Source organism: Diabrotica undecimpunctata, chromosome 1, assembly GCF_040954645.1.
Source record: "Diabrotica undecimpunctata isolate CICGRU chromosome 1, icDiaUnde3, whole genome shotgun sequence".
Taxonomy (NCBI): Eukaryota; Metazoa; Arthropoda; class Insecta; order Coleoptera; family Chrysomelidae; genus Diabrotica; species Diabrotica undecimpunctata.
Window position 1 is genome coordinate 123,730,548 of NC_092803.1, and position 15,806 is coordinate 123,746,353.

At 30.3% G+C, this 15,806-nt stretch overlaps 1 protein-coding gene; it reads right to left on the minus strand.

Moving 5' to 3' along the window:
- The window catches only part of LOC140431542 (kin of IRRE-like protein 2), a 1,293,538-nt gene that overhangs the window by 76,771 nt on the left and 1,200,961 nt on the right, over window positions 1-15,806 (minus strand).

Sequence of the window (15,806 nt, forward strand, 5' to 3'; positions counted from 1 at the left end):
GTAAAATATCTATTGTTATATTAATTTTTTCTTTGTTATTTGTATCTTCAAAAATCATAAAAAACATTTAAAAATCATATTGGTTTAGAGCTGTATATAATATAATATTGCATAGACGCGCGGCAGCCCGAGCGCTCTCCGTGTCATAAGTGCTTCATTAACAACTAAAAAACAATATTTTAAAATGAAATATGCCAAAAATAAGCCCCTATGGGAAACAGCTAGAACAAGGTTTGAACTGGTAAATTCAAAAATATTATTTTTACTTGTGTTTTTCAGTTTTGAAAATCGTCATGTTTGTTTTTTTTTTCAGTTTTATATTGTTTATAATTCAAAATATATTAACTTTAGAGAAAAATTACAAGAGTATTTTTTTGTTTAATATGATCCAAAAAATCTTAAAAATAATACGGTCCAAAAAATTTGATTATTAGAGTTTTTATAAAAAAATGTTTAAATAAATTGGGACCACTTTTCGCATGGTCGACCTCTTGAACCTTATTCTGGGGTATCTCATAAAAGTGATTATGCAAAAAAATCTCATGAGAATATTTTTCCAAGCGAAACTGAGCTTTTTGCATTGTCTAAGATGCGTCTTAAGCGATTAAAATTACTAAATTTTGTATGTGTGTGGAGTTCGGTATTTTATTCTAGTATTAGTCGATTAGAAAAACTTACGTTAAAATTTTTATAGCTTACATACAAATGTCAGCAGCGTAAAATTGCTGCCATGCCTTATTAGGTTATAATTCTACCTGTTCCAAATGGACGTGGTCAGATAAACAAATTTATTATATTTCTGTCAAATTTTTTTACAATATTGTCAATAAAACTGTAAAAATATAATTTAATAGGTATTGCGCATATGTCCTATTATCAATAGCAATAACAGTGTTTTTCAAAGCAGTGCCATTTTTAAAACTATAACGGTATCAATAAATTCATTAATAATCATGTATCAAATATATTAAGATTAGTCAAATCGAATTAATTCTCTTTTTTTATCAAACGACTGATCAAGCTACCGTGTTAGATGTGCATGTGCATTATATACATAGTGCATTTAGAGTGCTGTTAGTGTTCACATAATAACATCATTCCCTAATATTTACAATTTTCTACATCTTCTTCACGTTTTAATGAATCTTAAGATAAGTTAGTAATTCAAAAAATAAAAAAAGAGATTTCTTACCCTGTATAGAAAATTTTATTGTCCAGAGAATTAATAAGGATTGATATTTACAAATTAGGTCAAAAGAAATCTCTTTTTCGTAAAAACATGGGATCATGTTGAACTAATAAAATGTATTTAAATTAAAGAAATCATAAGAACATCAAAATTTAAACTACTGTTAAGAATTTGAGTACAAAAATGTTCGGATAACAATGCTACACTTACTAACGATTAATACTTTGCTATTTTTCGTAAAAACATTTTGAATAAGAGCTACAAAGCGGACACTAAAACTGAATATTAATAACTTAAACCAACATACATAACAACTGGATATTGTTTGTTTAACAACATAAGTTAATCAAAGACATCAACCTTTTTTTTTATATAATAGTAAGGAATTGTTTTTAACACTTTTGAAGAATTTAGTAATATTTAACATGCCATCCATAATTATCTTTTTTTCAGTTTATTTCATTAAAAAAATCTTCCAATATAAGGTCATTCTATAGAAAATTTTAGACAGTTTGTATTTGCTTTAAATTGTAATTGTTCATGCTTTATGTTACATGTGTGTTTTCCCATTTTCTAGCGTCTCAACTTCTTCTGGTACGAATCAATGGTGTAAGTAACACCGAGACACAAGTTCCCATCTCTTACTGTATTACTCATCCATCCGGATCTACCAATTTTTGTTAGCATTTATTTAATTATAATGACATGTAGAAACGAAATTTTTGAAGAAAATTAATAAAAAAATATAAACTATATTATGGAAATCTTATATTTTATATTTATCAAACACCTATGAAAAATAAAACCAGTCACTTAAACTTCGACGATCGACTAAAAATTGTATTTTTGCAGTGAAGTTTGTTAAATGATATTTTAAAACGTCCATGAAAAAGGACGATACAACGGACACCATGATAATTAAGTTCGACTTTGACATGTTGTTTGAAGCGCTTATAGAAAATGATCGGACGGCTGCTAAAAACTGAACTAACGGCTGATTTACTTTTTAAAGCTATTTTTAAATATTTTAACGGGTGTTCTATAGTTGATGTCTATTTTCTGCCATCTAAAGTAGATGGCGCTACGTAACGTGTTTATTCTGTAAAGTGAAAAATTTGCTTAATAATCATGCATTCCTCTCTTTCTGTCTGTGATTTCTAACACTATATAATGAGTCTTGATGCATGTCAAAACAGGTTAAAGTCTGAGCGAAGAACATAATTCCAGAGAGAAAAGCCTAGCATGGGACGAGATTCTTTTAAAGGCTTTGATGTTTATTACTAATAAATCAAAACTGGTTTAGCACAGCAACAAAGCTCTTTGAAATCCAAGAAACTGACAAAAAACAACAAGATAATAAGCTGTGAAGCTGAAAAGTTAGTAAAATAAGAAGATTTCTCCTTTCCTCATTATTATCCGTAGAAATCATTTGTGGAATAAACAAAGAAAATTTCGTCTTATCACATTCTATAATGTTTGAAGTATTATCTCAAAAATATAGATAGATCCTTAACACTTTAGATTATGTAATTATAAGAGGTGAACTTCAGAATATGCGACCGCGTAACATTTTTCTGCAAGAAACTGAAGTTCGTAGATAGAGTTCCTCTTACATCTACGGAAACAAGGAAAGAAAGCTTATTGAGCTTTCTTAGATTAAGATTACGCACAAAAATCTTTTTAGGTCAAGGTAAAGGGAACGTTAATATTTTATACGACGTTTCTTTATCTATTGTTCATAAAATGTTGTTCGTCTGTATTTTTATAGTTTAGTGTTCAAATTGATCTGAAAACCATAAACAATTACAACTAAAACATCTCATTCTCCGGAAGATTCGTAGACACTACATTTAATTTACAACTTCTGAATACGTACTAAAATTGTTCAGGATAAGTGCTTTGTTTAAAACAAATTGCAAAAGTATACTTGCTAATATGTTCGTTTAAGTTACCAGAAAACACTAACATAAAACACAAAACTATTTGGTTAGAAAAATGAGAAATGAATAACTTTATTCTTTTTATGAAATGAGTGTGTGCACATAGTGCCCAAAAACAGTTCACTTGGCTGTGACCAAGGTTCATTGTCATTCTGAAATGTTTGATTTTTTTTGTTACAGCAGTACTTTAGGTATATTATTTTGAGTAGTTAAAATTAGCTACATTGTAGATAGAATAATGTAATTGATTTGAAGCAGTAAGAAAAATAAAATTGTTTTATTATAAAAAATACATATCTAATAAAAAAGTAAAATAAATATATTACATGTTAAATTCATTTGGGACCAACAGTAAATATTAAACCACTAATTGTCAAATTTTACTTTGTCTCTCAGATGCGCAAACAAAGAACGGCTACCGTGCTATGAGCGAGATGTCAGGAACACATGTATACTCCACCTAGAAGCTTTAATTAATCAAATATTTTTAAAATAAAATCATAAAAATTTGTTAAAAGATTTTGTTTAACGAATTACTTCTATAATAGATTTTTATTTACATCGATATTGACACGATACTAAGTGAAATTCATTTATCAAAAATTTTACATCAATAATAATTATGTATTAAAAGATTAAAGAAACATTTATGAAGATAATAAAACAACAATTTTAATATTATTTTGACAGTATTTGATGAATTTTTATTTCGTAATTAAGACAATATCCATTTACTAAATAAAAAAGCGATATGAACTGAAACAATTAAAATAAGGTTTATTTGAAAGTGTTTGAAATAAATTTTTTGGATTCAACTCATTCAACTCTTATAGCAAAAAGAATTTTATATTTTGGTGCGATTAAATATTTCTTTACAATAATTGATTGCTATGAATCACCATCATTATAATTTATTTTTATATTGCTGTATATATCGTTATTTCCAAGTTAAGAAGTTCATTTTCAAATTGAAGAGCATGTTAGCAACGATCTTACCATTTTATTGGTGAAAATTGGAAGCAAAAATAGTTGCAAAAATTTTCATCATCTGATAATAATAAAATAATCTTATTTCGAACATACTGCTAAGCGAAGCCCAAACAAGCTCGATTGCATTAAGATTCGGGTGATTAAGTGGTTACCTTAAAGTATTATGACCACGTTGTTCTAGGATTTTATTAACTTCATAATATGTTTAAAAGTTGGGTTTGTACATTTTTATAATGTTTTATAAATCGACGACCTCAAGCATTGATTCGTAACCACAGTTTTATTTCGTCTTTTCGAGATAGGCACTTAGTCGATTTTTCAGACTATACATTGTCTATGGGCGTTATCAAACAATAACACTATTCGTACTTGGTGATGAATGATATATAGGTTTGGTCTAAAGCCCTTTCTTGTAGTTGATGAAGTTCATCTCAGCATTAAAAGCACCCGACTGTGTTTAGGACTTAAAAATAAGTAAAGCATTTGGTATGAAACCATTTTTTCACCTAGCATAAACCATGAGCAATCGTTCACCTTTAGACACGGAATATGATTTGGCACCATAATTAATTTTCGGTTTAAAGTCTAAGATCGTCGATCTGTTTAATCCCTCGATCACCTTTAGATCAACGATCTGTTTAATTTAATTTAGTATGTTAAAACTTATAAAAATCAAGAGATGTCCGATAGAATTTTTTTCAAAATATAATTAATTAATAATTATTATAAAAAATGACTTTAAACACCTTTTTATTTTGATCTTTAATCATAAGAACTTTTGTGATGTTTTGAGAAGCAAAATTGATGATTTTGTTACGTTATATAGGTTTTCCAAATCTTCCGGGAGTTGAAGAGCAATTTGAGATAAACTCAAATTTTGGTTGACTGCCCAGTTTCTTTGACGTTAACAAAATATTAAACAACTGTGGGTGATCAATTGTATTATCAAATATATGTATCGTTTCTTTTATTCCATTTATAGTACTATTTAATTTTTTTCTGTCCTTTTAATTTTGCTTTTTTTTTGCAAAGAGTGTGAAGTATCCTTTTTTAAAGGTATAAAGGTATTTGATCTTTATGCCTTGAGCTGTGAAATTTATTTGTGGTAAGCAAATAGTTACAAGGAGACTTCCCAAAGTCTAACAAACCTGATGACATTGTACAAATAATGGTAACAATATTCTACAAAACAAGAAGAAATGCCACGACTCACAACTGTAACATTCTTTTGGCTAAAAATCCCTAACAGAAAACATACTTGCATTCTCATCTTCATCTTAAATTATTTTATCTATTGAAAATCAGAATTGTCACAATTTTTTGTACTAAAATCGTTACAGTTTCTTATTGTACAAACGTATAACATGAAAAATTTTTATTTTTCGTATAGAGTTTTCCCTTGTCTCTATCTGAATAATAAATGAGCAACTTAGTAGCTAGTAAGAAGAATATCCCTTAAAAGTTGAAAGCTTTAAAATGATGTGCTATACAATAATGACGATAATGATGAATGTTTCATGTAACTGGATCTTGAAATCAAATACAACGAAGTCGATCTACCAAATTTATAGAAAGTAAGTAAAACAATCTAAAAACTAAAAAACAACAAATCACCAAGAACCGATAAAATCTCCGCAGAACTCTACAATCGATATGGATATGGAGGGTGAATAACTAGACAATCAAATCAAAACGATACGGGGTATGGAAAAAAAACCAAATTACTAAAAAATAAAATTTATGTGATAATTACAGAGGGATAACATTTTTAACACCACCTAGTTATAAGACACAATAAAGTAATTTACAAACGTCTGAGCCTTTGCACTTTTAAACACTTTTCGGTAAATATCGCTGTAAATCCAGACTTGGATAGTTATAGATACAATAGACCATATCTTCTAGTCTTATTAGATATATATATATTTAAAAAAAACCAAGGAATTTTATATTGACACCTTTCATATGTTTGTAGAATTCAAAGCAGACTATGATTGAGCCATACTAAATAAGATATATGGAGATATAAGATATATAATAAGATACTAGCGGACCAACTCGACATCGAGTTTTTTAAATGAAATTTTTGTTTTGCGAGAAAAATTAAGAGATCAATACAAACAATATAAGCAAGAATATACATAACATTCATTAATAATAATGCAAGTAAAAATAAAGTTTACGGAAGTCGACCTCAAAACCGGAATGCAATTTTTAGTTCATCAAATGTCGACATGGATATCATTTAGCAGTTAATTTTGCATGCTGATCACGAATCCGGTGTCAGATTTACTCTATCTTGACGTTTTATGCGCGTTTCAGGTCACTTCCGGTGTCGCATCGCAACCGGAAGTACATATTTAGATTCGTCTCGACGAGACCTTTCGATCCATATATACATTGTGGGGTCTAAAACTTAAAGTAAATTTTAACTTCCGGTCATCTCAAAACCGGAAGTGAATTTTTGTACCAAAAGTATATCTTGACAATCTCATACGTAATACTAATAATATTCCGAAAAAATATTTTAATTATCTAATATGGTTTTTGAGTAAAGTGGTGGACAGGAAAAGGGCTTAGCGTTTTAGTATATAAGATAAGATTCAAGTAATGTAACACTACAAAATTCTTACCAAACTAATACGTTTAGCAAACATAAAACAAAAATTCAAAATGGCTACTTTGACTAATTAAAAGCTCCAAACTAGCATAAACAGAGGCAGAGAGATATACTGGCGTGACTGTTTTATAGCAGTGCAATTGAAAACGAGATTCAAAACTATACAACTAAGGTACAATATTTAATAAATTTACCCATATATTGGCACATGTAGATAAACTAAACCTTGTCGCAGTACTTTCCATAAATCCAGGGAGATATTTGATGTATTACTCAACGCACCAGAATTTATGGGTCTAATCATTACCAAAACTAAAACTAAGCTCATGGCTTCAGAAATAGACTATAAAACGAAAAATATGAGACAAAAGTTTAACATCGGTTACTTTCCTTGGATAATAAGTCTTTTCATGTTTTCTGTATCGGCTCTCATAACATTCCAAAGTATTTTAATTGTTGGAGATGGACTTTGCTAATTAGCCGTTTTCTGACTTCTAGCTCAGTTAGAATTATATTATTTGTCCTGAGGTCGGTCAAGTGAATTCTTAACATTCTTCCCCAACACAACATGTCAGTGGCATCTATCTTTCTTATTTCCGTTTGTCCTAGAGTACAAGATTCACATTCGTATGTCGTAGTATGTAAGCAGATGATCAACCTCATTTTTAAAGTTCGTGAAATTTGAGAGTCCTTTCATATTTTGTATCGGTAACCTACTGCAATCTTGAAGATGTTTAACAATATTTTTTTATTTAAAAAGCTTGGCAAACACTATAAAATATAGAGAGAAACACACCGAAGAATAACGCTTGTATGTAAAAATTATTATCGACTAACCAAAGACCTTACGAGCTGCTATCTAACAAGAAAAATAAAGACCATGATCTACAGAATCTTAATACTTCCAGTTGTAACGGACAGGTGTGGGACACGTATGCTTTATAGCACAAATAGAAACAGACTATCAATATTTGAGAAAAAAGTCACCTGAAAATTACTAGGTTCAATAAATGAGAATGGAACCTGGCGTTGTCAATATAACCTTGAGCAATATAATGGGTATCGAGAAACTGCTAAAGCCAAAGATCTAATTACTACAATAAAAACTAAATGCCTGCGGTAGGCATGACATCGAGCTAGAGCAAGTAAAACTATTCTGCATAACAAAACACAAGAGAAATAAATGAACAGGTCAAACAAGGTTTAGAGAGACATATGGTTTAGATAAGTCTACCAAGAAGATTGGTGTTGTTAACTAGTATCAAGCTAAAATTAGTAAAATCAATGAAGGAATAAACTTAGGAAGGTCAAGTTGAAATATATAACGTTAAGAAGACTTTTATTAGTTTTTGAGATTTTCATCTTCAAGCCAACCCCACTAGAACTTATTTTGAGGTAAACTGATGAAACTGTTTCTTCTATACTGTTTCAGAATCCTACGCCACATGCGCAAAAGAATCTATATTATAACTGTTAGTATTTTATGTTTAGTTTATGCAGAAAAAATTTGAAGTTATAACTTTGACTAGATTATTATTGAGGTTCTTGTAGAAATAAAAATCGCACTATACTAAGACGGCAAATTTATGTATGAACGAAATTTTAGAAATGGTTGTCACCTAATACAAATCAATATACAGAAAACATTAAGCACAAACTTTACAAAGAGAGGTAAACTGTAATAAGATATACAGGTATAAGCTTCTATTGGCTTTTATAAGTCATCATCAGTATCAAGAGATATCAAGTTATTGTATTTCCTAACCTACAATGATATTGTTGCTGAAAGAAGAGCAGAATAGACAATATATACTGTGTTTCCTTAAAATTACTCATAAGTGAAAAGATGTCACGACATATTCAAAACTGTACAGTTATTCAAACTCACAGAAAACCTGGAAATCAACCTATTAGCCACGTTATTTTTATTATTTCCTTAAGACTATCCATATTTATTTAAAATGAATAAAGATATCATCAGACTTTCGTGCTTTTACATTATTTGCTTCGATTTGTGCTTATCTAACTTCCTCTATTGCGACTTTAGATACCATTGTTATAAATATTTCTGTTTATTAAACGGTTTTTAAGTCTTTATTCACAAAGCTATCAAACTATTTATCCGAGCACGCTTTATTATTCTTTTCGTACGATTTGATTATTTTGTCTTTTATGTAAAGCATATTATACTAAATATGGATAATATGTATTACAATCTTTTTTTTTGTGCAGGAATAGCTTTATCCTTTTCATTGTTAATTTTTGTAATTAGTTATATATTATACTCTTAGATTTAGACAACTTTTAAATTCACTCTGTAACTTTTTGACCTCTCTCTTAAGGTTAACTTTAAAAGTAGTGTTTCCATATATTCATGACTTCCTTCTTAACTTCGAGTATCTCTGCGTCTGCATTTTTAAAATGTTTAAAAAGTTTCACTTTATAAACTCAACGTGTTTCCTATGACTTCGAGCTCTCAACACAATTTTAACACAATTTATCTACACGTTTGACTGTTGCTGACTTCCTATATCCCAATTGAGAAATAAAAAGGTAGGATACGTCAAAGTGAAAAAGTAACATTATTGATGGAATTATTTTACCACCAACTACCGATTTATCTCGACGAAATCCCTAAGAGTTTGTACTTTACAGTTCACATACAGGTGTGTTTTAGCCCCTTTACAGGAAATATAGTTGAAGAAACGGCCTCTTTAAACAGTATTTCGGTATATAAGCCACGAGTATGAGTAGAATAAGATTAAGAAAAAACTGTGGATAAAATTATTTACTAAAAGAAGTAGCAGTATACTTTATTTGTTAATAAGAATTAAAAAGTAAAGTGGTGGAAATAAATCTAGAAAGTTGGCATCTGTTTCTTAAAACGTAAATGAAATTTTGTTTATCGATAAGTTGACAAAATAACGACAGGAGAATATTATAAAAATACTTTGATTCCTAATTTTTTTTTTCATTTCGTAGCACTACAACCTCTCTTGGGGTGGGTCTTGGCTGACTGCACAACTTATTTCCATCGCACACGATCGTCTATGATAGTTGAGTCGATTTGTTCTTAAATCTGACCATGTTATCCTCCACCTTATTCGTAGTCGTCCTAAGACCTTCTTCCTGCCGGGATCTCCTCCCAGAATAACTTGGCAAGAAGGCACCTATGAGGGAGCCTATGGGCCTATCTTAATTTTGGTTAGTTAAACGAAAAAATTCGTAAGTAAAGATCCAGTTTGCAGAAAAAAGGCATTTATCATCATGGCAATGCACCTACTTGCTTCTAAACACTATCTGAAGTACAATGTTTATAACATAGTTTTAGAAAACTTAGAAAACTAAGGCTATTTGTTAGTTCGAAAGACCCAAAAATGTACCAGAATTAAGGCGGTTTTTAGATATGATAAATTATCTGGTTACTTATATCAATAATCGAGCAGATAAAACTTTAAATTAATGAGAATTTAAAAAAAAAATTGTTTTTTGCTGCGACAATATTCAATATTCATTTTTTTTTAATTTTTAAAATTTTTAAAAATGATTATGTAGAACCCCAGATTTAACACATTTTGATGTTAGTCAGTAATTCACTTTTTCTATTAATAGTTAATAGACAAGTTTGCAGTTGGCGCTGTGATTATCCAAAACAAAAACCTATTGCATATGCATTAAAATTTTCAACTGACTGCTAAACAAGATATGCAGAAATATACTTTTGAAATAATTTAATATATTCTTCAACTAAAAGTACGAATAAAATAGTGCATATTATGTTTATAGTTGACGTACCTAAATAAATTATCTATCTATGTATATAAGGATTTTTACAGCTGTCTTCCTTCTTTCAGCCAACGTCTCAAGTCCTTTCTGTTCTACCATTATCCATCTCTAAGGTCTCGTCTTTCCATGGCCTCGTCCACTTCATTCCTCCATGATCTTCGGGGTCTACCTCTTTTCCTCCTTCCTATTGGGCTCCAATCCGAAATCTTTGCTATCCACCTTGTATGATCTGTTCTTCTTACATGTCCATACCAAATTAAACGTTTTTCTTCGATGTAGCTGAGTATGTCTTGTTCTACTGCCATTCTTCATTTTATCTCCTCATTTCTGATGCGATCCATTTTTGTCACTCATTTTTGTCATTATACTGCATACCAAGGTGTTATAAATTCTCTTCTTTGTATTTCTGGTAATCTGTCTATCCCACAGTACCCCGTTTATTTGTTTAATACATGTTCTTGTCTGTGCTAATCTGCTGGTTATCTCTTACTCGGTGGTTCCATTTTTTGAGAGTATGAATCCTAAATATTTGAATTTGTCAGTGCCGTTAATTTCCCTATTATCGTCCATTTCCAAGTTTTTCACAATGTGTACAAGAAGTTGTCCCGGATTGGTATTCCTATCCCTTCACATTTCCTTTTCCATGGTTTTAATATTTGTTGTTGTAATAAATTAAACCGGGTTAATTTTTCTATGCACACTAGATAAAATGTCACTGAACAGTTCTGTTTAAAACATGGCTGATTCCGTCTGCGCGAACGAGATGCGCGTACTTATTTTTTCAAGCAGAGTGGGCATTCTGATTGTTTATTATTCTGTGCCGAGAGTTTGTGAGATCTATCCCATTCACCAGATCTGACTTCTTTCAACTTCCATATGTTCTCAAATATAAAAATATATATTGGAAACTTTTCTTGCGAAACTAAATCTTTATTGTACCGTAGATATGTATTTTAAAGGAGTTGGGATAATTATTTCAGAAATGGGGTACATAAATTTAATAATAACTGAGAAAATCAAATCAAGTTTTGAACCATAAAAATCTGTTAACATTTCACCTAGCAAACTTTTTAACCAGCCTAGTATATAAGTAAGGGTATCCCTATAAACAACCCACTATCTCCATCATTAACATTTTTTAAGCGATTTCCGAACAAACATCTTAAAATTCAAACGGGCAAAAACGTACCTGTTACAATTTTAAGACACCCAAAGAAAATTCAATTGCCCTTTTTGGCTCAGCGGGGATTTGAAAAAGGGACTTTGTTTTGAAAGATTTCACAGCCTCGCAAACTTCCGAATATATTTTTTTGTTTTCACTTCGACAAACAAATCCGTTTGAAGGTGTAAAATTCGGTTAAAGTTGAAAATAATTTGAACGTGATAGAGGCTCGAGATCTAAGAAGGTTTTTGATTTCCTTCTTACGTAAAAGTAGAAGAAGTCATTTCTATTCGTATTTTACATCTTTGGCTGTGATTTATATTCTATTTGTAGAAAATGAAACAAGAGAACTGAAATACACTTCTAAAAATTTAATGCTATAAAGCAAAATTCAGGTTTTAAAAACATATTATCCAGTTTAAATGTTATAAATTATAGAACTATATTACATAACTAATTCCCAATATGGTCAAAGTAATAATGTTATGCAAACGATCTAGTAACACTAGTGGCGGATAATAAGCTCAAATTAAAGAATTATACTTTTTTTCTTAATGACTGACAGCAGACTAAGAGTCAGAGGTTATAACCCAGATATAAACCAAAAACTTGCATGGTACAATTCAGATAAGGAATTTATTTACAATAACAAAAAAATCCACTCGATTTGAAATATAGCTAAGAACAATTTAACCTATATCTCTATGAGTTAAACATCTAAGTAATTATTTTAAGTGATTGTGCTAAAGAGAATGTGTCAAAAATATTGACGGAATATAAAGAAACTGATAGACCGCTTTAATTTGTGGTTTTTAATCTCATTGCATAGTAGCAATGATATTAAGTCAAAGAGCATTTTCCTAGAAAGTACCTGCAACTATTTTTATATAACATACATACTCAAACTCAGCGGTGACAGGTGACAAGGAATGTCTTTATAAGCTGAAGAGATCTAACCCGTTAAGGCAAAAGATAAACACCAGGAATTTTAGTGCAATACACTAGTTCTTGAGTTGACCTAAATGGATAAACAGTTACAGAAACAATAGCAACCAAAAAACACAGTCACCGATACAGTCCAATCGACAAACACTCACTATACAACTGAAAATAACAACAAAATCCAGATAGCTTCTTTCTCCTCTGACGCAACAGCATCATCACATCTCGACGGCCATCCATACGTGCTTCACCTCTACACTCAGCTACGCCACATTGCCACCCCGGTGACTTTTTTTGCCTTGCTGTGTACACCAACCAACAAATCAACGACAAACCCTGAAGAGGACCCCAAAATTCTAAACAGCGATGACACACATGTTCTAGCCTTCTAAATTAATAAATAATTCTTTCCTTTTCCTATGTAGAACACAAGTCTTGTGTTACCTTTACCTAGCCCCGTGGTGTTTAATTCAATTCTCAAAAGGAATGTTTATAAACCAGAATCTATTAATTATCCGATAATTCCTATATTGCAATTTAGTTTTCGGACTTTTGATAATATACGACGGATATGCAAGGTGAAGAACATCAAGGACTGGGTAAGAAATAAGAGTAGAAGAATAGTGGAGGGTTTCCCAATAGGAAGATGATCAGCAGGAAAGCCACGAAAACGATGGAAGGGCAAGTTACTGGAGGCACATTAAAAAACAGAGAGAGTCATGTCTACAATGAGTTTTTGATTACCTCATAGACTGAATTTTTGTATTTACTATAAATAGATATCTAACATATGAGTTTACTTATAATATATACAAAAAAAAAGACAAACAAAAATATGAAACAATTGTGAAAAGGTCAAAAGAATTGGAAAATATGTATTAACTAGAAATAAAAATAAGAACTCTGCCTCATTTGATCCTTAAACCTATAAGATTTTCTTTTCTTTGGAATATGTGGTTACTGCAACTGAATCCAATATTAAACTGTTGCAGTAGTTTCAATATAAAATGTTTAGGTTCATATTGTAATTTATTTGGTGAATTAATAGTGGAAACAGAAAATAAAAATATCTAAATTTTCTATGATCTATTTAAAATATGAATTTGCTTTCGTTTCCACCATCCTAGTAAAACAATGGAATAAAAATAAATTGTCACTGAAAAATATCTCTATACCTCTGATATATATCTCTATATAAATGATGTACATCTTTTAATTAAATTTACAGATTAAAAAAAAAACCGAGATTTTAAAAAACGCTGGATGCTTTTCGCCAATAATTCCGTCTAGAAACTCTACCTTTTGCTTTGGTTTGTCGTTGATAATCATCAGGTGGAATAATCGAATCGAAATTTATAGTAGGTGTTCTCAAACACCGTGTACGGACATATCCCAAGCAAAATCTACAAATCGCGTTTGATTGTTGGTGGAACGTGTTATCACACATGTCGAGCATTAATATACATGGCCTTTAACAAGTTTGGTATTCAGCTCGTGTGGTCATCACCAGACTGTGTTATGAATACGGTGCATGGCTTTGCCGATGAGAATATGTGTTGCGGCTCAAAGGGATGATGAATACTTTGCAATAAAAGGATAGCAGTGCTTTGTTGGATAAGATTTTAGATTAGGATAATCGGTAATTAATTTATGGTAAATGTATCATAGTGTTGAAGCTCCTAATAAGATTAAACAAGGTTTAAGCTAGTTCGAAGTGTTAATATTTCCATTTCTAACAAGCAGTATACAGTAGTATTTAAAGAGAATTTGAAAATTTTAAAATGTATATAATTACAATAATCAGACTTTACGAATGGTGTAAACAATAATATTAAAAATAATCATTTTAATAAGAGTTAAAATGTGAGAAAAGGAACATTACGAGAAAATACAAGGACAAATTTGTGAAGATAATTAGTATAGTAGAATTATATCCAATGAAAAAAAGAGCAGACAGAACTTATTGCAAATAACATGAAAATTTATTTTGTTGTTCATTCTTAAAAATATATTTTAGTTGACCTTGCATGCAAAGTACGCTTTAAAAACCAGCAATGGATTCTATAAACACAAGGATATACATTAATACAACTGAATGCAACCGACACGCAATATTAAATCAGTCATCGACTACATTATCAATAAACAAAAATTTTTATTGCAGTGATGTACGAATTTTGCGAAAAACAATATGTGGATCCGATCACTACTTTATAAACGTTAAATTAAATTGTCATCCAAACCAATACACAGAGATCAAAACCTAGAAGAGAAAGAGAATTTACAGGTACTGAAAACAAAAACGAACAACTTTAACAGTTTTGGAAATGTTGGTACTAAACTGCTATACCAAAGGCAACTGGACGTAAAACTATAAGTAATAGAGAGAAAGCGTATTTACGTCAGGCCTCTATGAAAACACTCGGGGCCCAAAGAAATAAAAATAGCAACAAAATATGGTAAAACGAAGAAATCCAATAGTTATTAGTTAAGTTTTGAATGTTTAATAATGCTAGATGTGTTAAAAGGTCTGACTCAGTGCTCCTCATTTTATGTGACATTTATGTGACATATGACGCAGAACGTGACTTTTATGTGACGGTATGTACGCGTTAGCCGGCATTGCAGATCCATTCCTTACCGATTTATAGAATTATACTTTGACCGTCTGGCCCAAGTGGGGCTTATACTACTAATGCAACATGCAATGAAAATGTTTTAATATATCATTTAAAGTTATATTTCATAGTTGTTATTGTTTTACAAATGTTCGTCTCAGACACAATCACATCCAAATATAAATTTTTTAATGATTAGTCTCAGAGATGATACAAAATCTCAGAGATTCGCGTTAACAAAGTATGTTATTAACAAACTATCGAAACTAGACAAGTAAGTAGAAAGTTAGATAAGCAGATTGAAAACTTTAAATCAAGCTTTAAAAAAAAGCAGCGATTTAGAAATATCTTCCTCCTTTTTATTTACAATGATGTTCTCCTAGATACATATTAGTAGTTATTTGGATTCCAAAAATGAAATATTATAATATTTGTTTATAACAATGATTTACTATACATCATAATGTCATCATAATATATGATCATAATTTTGTACTATACATCAACAGCTGCTCTGAAAATCTGATTTGATATGTTACTAGGCAACTGCCCTAGTCAT